Source organism: Moschus berezovskii, chromosome 6, assembly GCF_049115385.1.
Source record: "Moschus berezovskii isolate FMDL1 chromosome 6, NW_MosBer_1.0, whole genome shotgun sequence".
In the NCBI taxonomy this organism is placed as follows: domain Eukaryota; kingdom Metazoa; phylum Chordata; class Mammalia; order Artiodactyla; family Moschidae; genus Moschus; species Moschus berezovskii.
In genome coordinates, this window is record NC_142465.1 from 93,467,847 (window position 1) to 93,480,591 (window position 12,745).

Here is a 12,745-nt window from a genome sequence, read left to right on the forward strand (position 1 = left end):
CTAGGGAGTCTAACTGGCAGCCAACCAGTAGTCTCCTAAGTGGAGACTGGGGCAGAGGCAACTTTGCATCTTGGCCAGCCACAGGTCAACTTCATGCATCAAGATTGCAGTACCTGGACTCTGAGCCAAAGCAGGATTTGACAGACCCTACGAGGGAGGTGCTTACATTTTCTTAAGTAATCCTCACAACAACCTCATGAGGTAAATGTTATTACCCCCATGTCACAGGGTAGTGAGTAGTTCAGTTCTAATGGAAATTAGCCTGACTCCAAAGCTCTTTTTATTTTTATTTTGTTTTTACTTATTTTATGCACCTTGAGTCATGTGGGATGTTAGTTCCCCGACCAGGGATAGAACTCTCGAACCCTGTATTGGAAGTACAGAGTCTTAACCACTAGACCACCAGGGAAGTCCGCCAAAGCTCCCCCTTTTTAAAAAAATTTCACTATACTACCTCTCCAGCAATCTGATATGTGTACAGTCTGATCAGGCTTTGGTTTCTCCTCTTGGCAGATTTTGTCATCAACTTTACACACCTTTGCTTTGATTCTGATTTTTTTAACTGATATTTTTAAAAAGTGGTCATATTGATTCTATTAAAATTTTAATAGGAAAAAAGAGGATGGGCACACATTGAAAAAAAAAATTACAAAATTCGATTGAATATCTCAGTGTGACTTACTCTCTCCCCAGAGAGAAATCCTCTCTCTGCCTTCTGTCTTACCCCAAATCCCATTCTTTCAGCTCTTCATTCACAGGAGCTAAAGCTCCTTCTCTGAATCTCTTTATCTTGTATAGTAGACTCAGGAAAGAAGAGTTTAAAATAAAGCCAGAGAAGCGAGCACAGTGAAGCAAAATTTCTATTTCAAAAAAACAAGTTATGGGTGTCTAAGCAAAACTCCATTTATGCTCCCCTAAAATCATCTCAATGATCAAGGTCAAAAATCTTTCTCATTGTCATCAATAAGCATGACAATGGGCATTGTCAACTTAGATTATAAGGTTAATTTTAGAATAACTTCTTCTTTCATTGACCATTTCCTGATCAGCAAATCCAAATGTGCGCAGTAAAAAATAAAATTAAAAGCCTAAGATTCCTGTGTTTTAGGGAGTCATTTACAGTTAACCTAAATGAGTAAAATAACCCTGTGGAGACAAGGTAACTATGGTCACTGCTAAACTAAGACAGGCTTCTCCAGTTCCAGTGACTGGTGCTGTGAAGGTATGCAGATAGGATCTAGATTTTTCAGGAGAAAATAGAAACCCAAAGTTTTATGTTGAATGTCCCTTTTTTGAGAAATAATTACTCCTTTTATATTAAGGACAAGGAATCTGCCTGCAATGCGAGAGACCCGGGTTCGATCCCAGGTTGGGAAGACCCTCTGGCGAAGCGAATGACTACCCTCTCCAGTATTCTTTCCTGGAGAATTCTGTGGACAGGGGAGCTTGGTGAACTATATAGTCCATGGGGGTCACACTTTCACTTTCACACCAAGTAAAATTCAGGGGACTGTATTGTGAGTTCTGCCATAACAGCTGAATTTTCTGGAGCTCCTGTTTTAGCACTCTGCATTCCCTCTTCCTGGGATCTTACTGTTCCTGTAATCTCAGTTACCAGTTATGTCTGAGGTCAGTCCTCTGAGGTTCTGAGTAGGGAGTATATCTAACATTTTTTTGAACATCTGGCTGGTATTTCAAACTCACCATGGCTAAAACTGAAGTCAGTCTAATCTCTCAAGTAAATCTATTCTTCCCCTCAGTGTTTCTTATTTTAGTACCCTGCATGACCATCTGCATAGATGCCAGGCTAGGCACCAAGCTACCCTTCTCCACCTTCAGAACTCCAGGACTTGTGATCCTGTGAACTCTTTTTTTTTTTTTTTGCCAATTGTTTCCACTATTTATTTATACTGAAGTACAGTTGATTTCTCCTGGGTCCTAGCACACACAAGGTTTTGTTTGTGCCCTCCAAGAGTCTGTTTCCCCAGTCCTGTATAAGTTCTGTAATCAAATCCTGCTGGCCTCTAAAGTCAAAGGGGATCCCTTTGCCAGATCCCCAGGTTGGGAGATCTAGGGTGCTAGAACTTCATTAACAGTGCGAGCATTTCTTTGGTATAATTGTTCTGCAGTTCGTGGGTCGTCTACTTGATGGCTCTATGGTGGGGCTAATGGCGACCTCCTCCAAGAGGGCTTATGCCACATGCTGTGTGACCAAGGTCTGCTGCACCCAGAGCCCCTGCCCCTGCATCAGGCCACTGCTGACCCGTACCTCTACAGAAGATACTCAAACACTCAAAGGCAGGTCTGGCTCAGTCTCTGTGGGATCTCTGGGTCCTGTGCACACAAGATTTTGTTTGAGGCTTCTGAGCATCTCTGGTGGGTATGGACTTTGATTCTAAATGTGATTTCACCCCTCCTACTATCTTGCTGAGGCTTCTCCTTTGTCCTTGGACATGGAGAATCCTTTTTTGGTGAGATCCAAAATTCTCCTGTCGATGGTTGCTCACCAACGAGTTGTAATTTTGGAATTCTCACAGAAGAAGATGAGCTCACATCCTTCTACTGTGCCATCTGTCTCAAGCAGTAATGCTGAAGAAACTGAAGTTGAATGGTTCTGTGAAGACCTACAAGACCTGCTAGAACAAACATGCTCCAAAAGATGTCCCTTTCATCATAGAGGACTGGAATGCAAAAATAGCAAGTCAAAACATACCTGGAGTAACAAGCAAATTTGGTCTTGGAGTACAAGAATGAAGTACAATGAAGCAGGGCAAAGGCAAACAGAGTTTTGCCAAGAGAACACACTGGTCATAGCAAACACCCTCTTCAAACAACACAAGAGAAGACTCTACACATGGACATCACCAGACGATCAACACTGAAATCAGACTGATTATATTCTTTGCAGCCAAAGATGGAGAAGCTCTATACAGTCAGCAAAATCAAGACTGGGAGATAACTGTGGCTCAGATCATAAACTCCTTGTTGCAAAATCCAGACTTAAATTGAAGAAAGTAGGGAAAACCACTAGACCATTCAGATATGACCTAAATCAAATCCCTTATGATTATACAGTGGAATTGACAAACAGATTCAAGGGATTAGATCTGATAGACAGAGTGCCTGAAGAACTATGGACAGAAGTTCGTGACATTGTACAGGAGGCAGGGATCAAGACCATCCCCAAGAAAAAGAAATTCAAAAAGGGAAAATGGCTGTCTGAAGAGGCCTTACGAATAGCTGAGAAAAGAAGAGAAGCTAAAGGCAAAGGAGAAATACAAAGATATACCCATCTGAATGCAGAGTTTCAAAGAATGGCAAGGATAGATAAGAAAGCCTTCCTTAGAGATCAGTGCAAAGAAATAGAGGAAAACAATAGAATGGGAAAGACTAGAGATCTCTTCAAGAAAATGACAGATACCAAGGGAACATTTCATGCAAAGCTGGGCACATTAAAGGACAGAAATGGTATGAACTTAAATCAAGCAGAAGATATTAAGAAGAAGTGGTAAGAATGCAGAGAAGAACTATATAAGAAAGATCTTCATTACCCAGAGAGCCATGATGGTGTGATCACTCACCTAGAGCCAGACATCCTGAAGTGCAAAGTCAAGTGGGCCTTCAGAAGCATCACTATGAACAAAGTGGAGGTGATGGAATTCCAGTTGAGCTATTTCAAATCCTAAAAGATGATGCCATGCAAGTGCAGCACTCAATATGCCAGCAAATTATAAAACTCAGCAGTGGCCACAGGACTGGAAAAGGTCAGTTTACATTCCAATCCCAAAGAAAGGCAATGTCAAAGAATGTTCAGACTACTCCACAATGGCACTGATCTCACACATTAGCAAAGTAATGCTCAAAATTCTCCAAGCCAGGCTTCAACAGTACCTGAACTAAGAACTTGCAGCTGGATTTAGAAAAGGCAGAGGAACCAGAGATCAAATTGCCAACATCTGTTGGATCATAGAAAAAGCAAGAGAATTCCAGAAAAACATCTACTTCTTTATTGACTATGCCAAAGACTTTGACTGGGTGGATCACACCAAACTGTGGAAAATTCTGAAAGAGATGGGAATACAGACCACCTTACCCGTCTCCTGAGAAACCTGTATGCAGGTCAAGAAGCAACAGAACTGGACATGGAACAGACAGGTTCCATATTGGGAAAGGATTGCCTCAAGGCTCTATATTGTCACTCTGCTTATTTAACTTATATGCAGAGTTCAGTTCAGTTCAGTTCAGTCGCTCAGTCGTGTCTGACTCTCCGCGACCCCATGAATCACAGCACGCCAGGCCTCCCTGTCCATCACCAACTCCCGGAGTACACTCAAACCCACATCCACAGAGTCGGTGATGCCATCCAGACAACTCATTCTCGGTCGTCCCCTTCTCCTCCCGCCCCCAACCTTTCCCAGGATCAGAGTCTTTTCCAGTGAGTCAACTCGTCGCATGAGGTGGCCAAAGTATTGCAGTTTCAGCTTTAGCATCAGTCCCTCCAATGAACATCCAGGATTGATCTCCTTTAGAATAGACTGGTTGGATCTCCTTGCAGTATAAGGGACTCTCAAGAGTCTTCTCCAACACCACAGTTCAAAAGCATCAATTCTTCGGCGATCAGCTTTCTTCACAGTCCAACTCTCACACCCATACATGACCACGGGAAAAACCATTGCCTTGACTAGACGGACCTTGGTTGGCAAAGTAATGTCTCTGCTTTTTAATATACTATCAAGTTTGGTCATAACTTTCCTTCCAAGGAGCAAGCGTCTTTTAATTTCATGGCTGCAATCAGCATCCGCAGTGATTTTGGAGCCCCAAAAAATAAAGTCTGACACTGTTTCCACTGTTTTTCCATCTATTTCCCATGAAGTGATGGGACCAGATGCCATGATCTTTGTTTTCTGAATGTTGAGCTTCAAGCCAACCTTTTCACTCTCCTCTTTCACTTTCATCAAGAGGCTTTTGAGTTCCTCTTCACTTTCTGCCATAAGGGTAGTGTCATCTGCATATCTGAGATTATTGATATTTCTCCCAGCAATCTTGATTCCAGCTTGTGCTTCTTCCAGCCCAGTGTTCCTCATGATGTACTCTGCATATAAGTTAAATAAGCAGGGTGACAATATACAACCTTGACGTACACCTTTTCCTATTTGGAACCAGTCTGTTGTTCCATGTCCAGTTCTGACTATTGCTTCCTGACCTGCATACAGGTTTCTCAAGATGCAGGTCAGGTGGTCTGGGATTCCCACCTCTTTCAGAATGTTCCACAGTTTATTGTGATCGACACAGTCAAAGGCTTTGGCATAGTCAATGAAGCAGAAATAGATGTTTTTCTGAAACTCTCTTGCTTTCTCCATGATCCAGCGGATGTTGGCAATTTGATCTCTGGTGCCTCCGCCTTTTCTAAAACCTGCTTGAACATCTGGGAGTTCACGGTTTACATACTGCTGAAGCCTGGCTTGGAGAATTTTGAGCATGACCTTACTAGCGTGTGAGATGAGTGCAATTGTGCGGTAGTTTGAGCATTCTTTGGCATTGCCTTTCTTTGGGATTGGAATGAAGACTGACCTCTTCCAGTCCTGTGGCCACTGCTGAGTTTTCCAAATCTGCTGGCATATTGAGTGCAGCACTTTCACAGCATCATCTTTCAAGACTTGAAATAGCTCAACTGGAATTCCATCACCTCCACTAGCTTTGTTAGTAGTGATGCTTTCTAAGGCCCACTTGACTTCACATTCCAAGATGTCTGGCTCTAGGTCAGTGATCACGTTATCGTGACTATCTTGGTCGTGAAGATCTTTTTTGTACAGTTCTTCTGTGTATTCCTGCCACCTCTTCTTAATATCTTCTGCTTCTGTTAGGTCCATACCATTTCTGTCCTTTATCGAGCCCATCTTTGCATGAAATGTTCCCTTGGAATCTCTAATTTTCTTGAAGAGGTCTCTTGTTTTTCCTATTCTGTTGTTTTTCTCTATTTCTTTGCATTGATCACTGAGGAAGTCTTTCTTATCTCTCCTTGCTATTCTTTGGAACCCTGCATTCAGATGCAGAGTACATCATGCAAAATGCCTGGCTGGATGAAGCACAAGCTAGAATCAAGTTTGCTGGGAGAAATATCAATAACCTCAGATATGCAGATGACACCACCTTTATGGCAGAAAGTAAAGAAGAATTAAAGAGCCTCTTGATGAAAGTGAAAGAGGAGAGTAAAACTCAATATTCAAAAAAATCCCTTAAAACTCAACATTTAAAAAACAAAGATCATGGCATCTGGTCCTATTACTCCATGGCAAATAGATGGGGATTCCTTGGTGGTTCAGACGGTAAAGCCTCTACCCGAAAAGCGGGAGACCGGAGATCAATCCTTAGGTTGGAAAGATCCCCTGGAGAAGGAAATGGCAACCCACGCCAGTACTCTTGCCTAGAAAATTCCATGGACAGAGGAGCCTGGTGGCCTATAGTCCATGAGGTCGCAAAGAGTCGGATACAACTGAGCGACTTCACTTTCTTTTACAATGGAAAGAGTGACAGATTTTATTTTTTTGAGCTCCAAAATCACTGAGATGGTGACTGCAGCCATGAAATTAAAAGATGCTTGCTCTTTGGAAGAAAAGCTATGACCAACCTAGGCAGCATATTAAAAACCAGAGACATTACTTTGCCTACAAAAGTCCATCTAGTCAAAGCCATGGTTTTTCCAGTAGTCATGTATGGCTGTGAGAGTTGGACTATAAAGAAAGCTGAGCACCAAAGAATGGATGCTTTCCAACTGTGGTGTTGGAGAAGACTCTTGAGAGTCCTTTGGACTGCAAGCAGATTAAACCAGTCAATCCTAAAGGAAATCAGTCCTGAACACTCATTGGAAGGACTGATGTTGTAGCTGAAACTCCAATACTTTGGCCACCTAATGTGAAGAGCTGACTCATTGGAAAAGACCCTGATGCTGAGAAAGGTTGAAGGAAGGAGGAAAAGGCAATGACAGAGGATGAGATGGTTGGATGCCGTCACTGACTCCATGGACATGAATTTGAGCAAGGTTCAGTAGTTAGTAATGGACAGGGAAGTCTGGCATGCTGCAGTTCATGGTTTTGCAAAGACTTGGACACAACTGAGCAACTGACCTGAACTGATAGTTGCTTACAGTGTTGTGTTAGGTTTGAATTTATATACATATATATATATATATACATAATTTTCCAGATTCTTTTCCCTAATAGGTTATTACAAAATGTGGCAAGAATACTGAAGTGTTTTGCCATGCTCTTCTGCAGGGGATCCTGCAGACCTAGGGATCGAACCCAGGTCTCCTGCCTTGTGGGCAGATTCTTTACCATCTGAGCCAGCAGGGAAGCCCAAATCTATGCAAGAGATGATGGTAATTTGTATTAGAGTGAAAGCAATGAAAGTTCAGAGACCTGGATAGTGGGATGTGTTTAAGAATTGACAAAGAAGATGTGGTACAGACATAAAGTGGAATATTACTCAGCTGTAAAAAAAAAAAAGAATGAAATAATGCTGTTTGCAACATGGCCAATATATTATATATATACATAATTTTCCAGACTCTTTTCCCTAATAGGTTATTACAAAATGTTGAGTATAGTTACCTGTGTTATACAGTAGGTTCTTGTTGATTATCTCTTTTATATATCAGTCAGTCAGTTCAGTTGCTCAGTCGTGTCCAACTCTTTGCGACCCCATGGACACACATAGTAGAGTTATATGCTAATCCCAAATTATTCCATCCCTCCCTCTCACTTTCCCATTTGGTAAGCATCAGTTTATTTTCTATGTCTGTGGGTATGCTTCTGCTTTATAAATAAATTCATCTGTATCAGTTTTGAGATTCCACATTTAAGCCATATCACAAGATATTTGTTTTTGACTTGCATGACTTATTATGATAATTTCTAGACCATGTTGGAAACAGCATTATTTCATTCTTTTTTTTTTTTTTACAGCTGAGTAATATTCCACTTTATGTCTGTACCACATCTTCTTTGTCAATTCTTAAACACATCCCACTATCCAGGTCTCTGAACTTTCATTGCTTTCACTCTAATACAAATTACCATCATCTCTTGCATAGATTTGGGCTTCCCTGCTGGCTCAGATGGTAAAGAATCTGCCCACAAGGCAGGAGACCTGGGTTCGATCCCTAGGTCTGCAGGATCCCCTGCAGAAGAGCATGGCAAAACACTTCAGTATTCTTGCCCGGAGAATCCCCATGGAGAGAGGAGCCTGGCGGGCAACAGTCCATGGGGTAACAAAGAGTCGGACGTGACTGAGTACTTGCATAGATTACATTGGAGTCTTTTTTTTTTCTAAACTGAGATTGGTTTTCCTAGCCAGCATATAAGTGGAACATCTAGGTCAAAATGTATGTGTCAACCCTCAGGCACATTCAGCCAGTGAGATGCTCAGACTCTGAAAAGACCAGTTGTAGGAAATACAAACTTCTAGTTCCTTCTTGTTCTAAAGCATCCTCTCTTGTCACTTGAGATCCTCCCACGCTATTTAAATTATTCTCTCTTGGTCTAGCTTCTCTTCGTCTTGCAGGTAGAATTGAATTTTAAGAATTTAAATGTTCATTTATTGGTATTCAAAAACTGCAAACATTATTTTTAGTCTCTTCCCTCCATAATCTATTCTCCAGTGTTCAGTAAGAGTGATATTTGAAAAACATAAATCATCAGAATGATTCCATTTTCAAACTGGCACACCATAGAATCAGAAGCTGCTCACAAAACTCGTCTGGAAAAAAATCCCCACACTCCTATGTGGTTTGTTCTAATTTTTTATTAAGCTATTACACAAGGGTATTTACTTTGTAAGAGTTCATTAGGTTTACAACTTATGAACTCTACTGTGTGTATGTGTGTTTGCTAAGTCACTTCACTCATGTCTCATTCTTTTCGACCCTGTGGACTGTAGCCCACCAGGCTCCTCTGTCTGTAGGGGATTCTCCAGGCAAGAATATTAGAGTGGGTCACCGTGCCCTCCTCCAGGGGGTTTTCCCAACCCAGGGATTGAACCCACGTTTCTTACATCTCCTGCATTGGCAGCTGGGTTCTTTACCACCAGGACCATCTTGGGAAGCCCATGTATGTACTCTGTTTCAACTTAAAATTTAAAAATATGTAAAAATTAAATTAAAATTAAATTAAAAAAATAATTCAATCATGGTTTTCCCTTGCTTTCATGATAAATTCAAAACTCCTTTTTGCTCCCTTTTTTAACAACTTTATTGAGATGTAGTTGACACATAACATTGGGTAAGTTTAAGTTTTACAACATGATGATTTGATGAATTTATGTATTGTGAAATCATTCCTACAGTAGGGGTAATTAATACCCTGGTGGCTCAGATGGTAAAGCATCTGCCTACAATGCAGGAGACCCGGGTTCAGTCCCTGGGTTGGGAAGATCTCCTGGAGAAGGAAATGGAAACTCACTCCAGTATTCTTGCCTGGAAAATCCCATAGACGGACGAGCCTGGTAGGCTACAGTCCATGGAGTCACAAAGAGTCAGACACGACTGAGCGACTTCAATTTCACTTTCACTTTCACTTCACATAATTACCTTGGTTATAGCATTCAAGATCTACTCCTCTACCAACATCAAGTATGTAATAGCATTGCTAACTATAATCATCATACTGTACATTTGATCCCCAGAGCTTATTCATTTTGTCACTGGAAATTTGTATCCTTTGACCAACATCTTCCCATTTTTCCCAGCCCCTAGCCCCTGGCAATCACCAGTCAACACTGTTTCTTCTATAAGTCTGGCTTTTTTTAGATTGCACATGTGGTAATTGTATTTCTCTGTCTGACTTATTTCACTTAGCATACTGCTTTCAAGATCCATCCATGTTGTTAAAAATGGCAAACTTTCCTTCTTTCTCACAGTTAATATTCCACTGCACACACACACACACACACACATATCACATTTTCTTTATCTATTCATCCATCAGTGAATACTAAGGTTGTTTTCACATCTCAGCTATGGTAAATAATGCTCCAAAGAACATGATGCAGTTATCTTTCCCAGTTAGCATTTCTATTTCCTTCAGATAAATACCCAGAGTGCAATTGGTGAATATATGGTAGTTTTCAGTTTTTTGAACTGCTTTCCACAGTGACTACATTAATTTACATTCCCGTGATCAGTGTCTGAAGATTTCGTTTTCTCCACAGCCTCACCAGGACTAGTCATTTTTGGTCCGTTTGATAATAGCTGTTCTAACAGGTGCGAGGTGGGGTCTCATAGTGGTTTTGACTTGCATTTCCCTGATGATTAGTGATGTTGATGTACCTGATGGCCACCTGTATGTTCTTGAGAGAGTCATTTCCTAGGCAGGTTGATAAGAAGTCTAGGGGTCTCCAAGGAGAGAGGGGTCTGGAATTCTCAAGGAGGAAGAAAGGACAAACTTTTTTGTCCCTCTACATTCCTTAGGATTATATAACAATAATGTATCCTGGTTGAGGATAGTCTCTGGAAAAAACCCTCTGGCTAATCCTATTATCTTAAAATGTAAATTATGGGAGTAGGTCTAGTGAGGTCCTTACAACCTCCAGACATTCTTTTGATTCACTGTAATAACTAATTAGAGAGTATATAATTCCATTGCTAACACTAGCAAGGGGGTACTCTTTCTACCCCTTTCTGATGCCTATGTCAGAAGCTTTCTCTGTCTCCTTTATACTTTAATAAAACTTTATTACACAAAGCTCTGAGTGATCAAGCCTCGTCTCTGGCCCCGAATTGAATTCTTCTCCGGAGGCCAAGAATCCTGGCGTCTTTTCCGTGTTTCAGCAACAACCTTTCATCCTCTTTGGAAAAATGTCTATTCAGATCCTCTGCCAATTTTTAAATCAGGTGTTTTCTTTTGGTATTTAGTTATATGAGTTTCTTATATGTTATCACATATATGATTTGCAAATATTTTCTCTCCTTCATAGTTTGCTTTTTTATTTTGTTGATGGTTTCCTTTTCTTTGAAGGAGCTTTTTAATTTGAAATAATCCCACTTGTTTATTTTTGCTTTTGTTGCCTTTGCTCTTGCTGTTAAATCCAAAAACTCATTGTCAAGACTGATGTCAAGAAGCTTATTTATTATGCTTTCTTCTAGGAGTTTTATGGTTTCAGGTCTTATATTTAAGTCTTTAATCCATTTTGGGTTAACTTTGGAGTATGATATGAGAGAGCAGCCTAGTGTCATTCTTTTGCATGTGGCTGTCAGCTTTCTCAACACCGTTTGGTAAGACCATCCTATGCCCATTGGTTATTCTTGGTTCCTTTGCCATAAATTTATTTCTGGATTTTATTCTTTCTGAAGCAATTGTTTTTTAAAAAAATATTTATTTATTTATTTGTCCGTGTTGGGCCTTTGTTGTGGCACTCTGGCTCTCCAGCTGTAGCACACAGGCTCCACAGTGCATAGGCTCAGTAGTTGCACTGCTTGGGCTAAGTTGCTCTATGGCCTGTGGGATCCTAGTTCCCTGACCAGGAATTGAACCCAGGTCCCCTGCACTGGAAGGTGGATTCTAAACCACTGGACCACCAGGGAAGTCCCTTTCTGATGCAAATTGGAATTGTTTTCTTAACTTCTCTTTCTCACAGTTTGTTATTAGTGTATAGAAATGCAACAGATTTTGGTATTGATTTTTTATCCTTCAGCTTTACTGAATTCATATATTAGTTCCAACATATTTTTGGGGGAGTTTTTAGGGTTTTCTGTATATAATATCATGTCATCCTCAAAGAGTGACAGTTTTACTTCTTTTCTGATTTCCTTCTGTTTCTCTTTCTTGGGAGATCATTCTCAACATCTAGTTGTGTTAATTCTACTGTTACCTGTATTTAATTCATCACTTTCAAAGTCCTTTAATTATTTGTTTCATACCGACTTTCCCTGCTAGAATGTAAACTTCATGAAGTCAAGGATTCTGGTCACAGTCCCTGAGACATTGCATTTAATTCTCTATTTTAATCTTATTTCTGTAGTGACAGCAGCAACCCATGCATAGCAAGCTACAGACAATGGATAAGTGAGAGTGTGGAAGATGCCACCTCGCAAAGGCACTCTCTATACTTTAAGAAGAAAAAGATCAAATGTTAATACCTTGTTGAGAAGAAAACAGGAGATTATCTATGGAAGGGGTAAAGTACTACATTCTAGAATCTGTGACTGACAGGAAAGCTTCATAACCTCAGATTTCAAGCCTTTTCTCTTGTCCTTTTCTATATTCCTTTTTTTTTTTCTTTTTTGTAGAGAAAACTGAGAAATCTTTTCAGAGCATAAATAAGATCACATTGTTACCCTGCATAAAATCAGTCAATGATTTTCCAAATCAACCAAAATGCAAGTTCTCAACCAATACGTCTTTGATTTGTTCTCTGCTTTTGTCTTTTTCCCCTTCAGACTTTTCATTCATTTCGCTCTGGGCCCTAAGCACATTGGTCTTTCTGTTGCTGTGTGACTCTCTCTTCTCCCAGATCTTCAAGTGTACCCTCTTTTCATTATTTGTGTCTCAATTCATGTAACACTTCCTCAGAGTCATCTTCCTTGCCCTCTCCAGCTGAAGCACCCATTTCTATCAAATGGCACCCTCTACCATTGTGGTTTTCCTTCTTTGGAAACTTTGGCTTACATGATTAATGTCTATCTATTCACACAAAGGCAGGGGCTTGTCTACCGTTTATAGAAAATACCTTCGGCTCCTATAATAGTAGT